The following is a 1,317-nucleotide window of genomic DNA, read 5'->3' as shown; positions in this document are numbered from 1 at the left end:
AATGGATCTGTTGAAACGTGGGGACTTGGGGCTCCACACTTGGTGGTCAAATGTCAGTACAGTTACAGGTGACTTCTTGTTGGTATCATGTTCAAATCCATTTTGATTTTATGTAGATTAGATTCTTCTGTACAAGCTCCTGTGAATCTGACTAGCTATGACATGAATTGCTATTTTTGTCACAGCACTGTTGGAAAACTCAGCGACTTCAGGTTTTCACTTGAACTTAATTGTTATGTTTAGATTTCTGTGAGCTTCAGAGGTTAAAGAGGGGCTCGTCCGGGATTTGAACCCGGGACCTCTCACACCCAAAGCGAGAATCATACCCCTAGACCAACGAGCCACATAAACAGCTCTACACATCTGCATTTCTGTCCTCCTAGGAACTGTAACTGGACCTCAAACTGGGAAATGTGGTGATGTGGCAAAAGTGAACAAAGGGAACTTTACATCTGTTTGAATGGAGAAAAGGAAAAGTCAAGGCCAATATATTCTTTGAATATCTCTTGAACACATTTTGTTCTGATATTTCAAAGTTTGGTATAAACCTTTGCCTGAAAGGAGATTCACTAGTTGTTGTCATATGACTTTGTCTGTTGGTTTAAAAAAATATAATATATATATGTCAGGGTAGAGACTGCAATTTGGTAGAATTGGAGTTTCTACCAGTAGAGATTGCGATTGGAGTCTCTACCAGTAGAATTTGCGATTGTAATCTCTACCAGTAGAGATTGCGATTGGAGTCTCTACCAGTAGAGTTTGCGATTGTAATCTCTACCAGTAGAGATGGAACTTTAAATCTGACCCCTGCCCTGACCCCTGACCCTAACCTTAACTGACCCTGACCTTTTAATCTAACCCCTGCCCTGACCCTAACCTTAAAAGTCTAACCTTAGCCCTGACAAATCTCTACTGGTAGGATTGGAGTTTCTACTGGTAGAGATTGCGATCGCAATCTCTACTGGTAGAGACTCCAATTGCAATCTCTACTGGTAGAAACTCCAACTCTACCAAATCGCAGTCTCTACCATGATATATACATTCTGCAAGGCGAAAGTGCTAACCACTATGCCACAGTGCAGCCAGTTGAAAACCAGTCTATCAAATTTTAGTTTTTCCTGTGATGAATTGGGGTGTATGGAGCCAGAGCTTTTTGGAGCCAACCCTAGCAGACGGTGTGATATTGCAAGTTTTTGACACTTCCGGGTAGGCTTCATTTTTGGAGCCAGGCGCTACGTCCATCTTTATATACAGTCTATGGCTACACTATGACGTTTTTAGAGCGACCTGCTATAATGATGTTTTTTGGACGACCTG

The 1,317-nt window shown here is 41.8% G+C and overlaps 1 non-coding gene across 1 annotated transcript; it reads right to left on the bottom strand.

Annotated features, from left to right (window-relative positions):
- Positions 1 to 271: 271 nt before the first annotated feature.
- Positions 272 to 343, bottom strand: trnap-ugg (transfer RNA proline (anticodon UGG)). The gene has a single exon. It is a non-coding gene; the product is annotated as a tRNA-Pro (tRNA).
- Between the last annotated feature and the right edge of the window lie 974 nt (positions 344 to 1,317).

Source organism: Acanthochromis polyacanthus, chromosome 1, assembly GCF_021347895.1.
Source record: "Acanthochromis polyacanthus isolate Apoly-LR-REF ecotype Palm Island chromosome 1, KAUST_Apoly_ChrSc, whole genome shotgun sequence".
Classification (NCBI taxonomy): Eukaryota; Metazoa; Chordata; class Actinopteri; family Pomacentridae; genus Acanthochromis; species Acanthochromis polyacanthus.
This window is presented reverse-complemented; position numbering and strand designations above follow the sequence as displayed.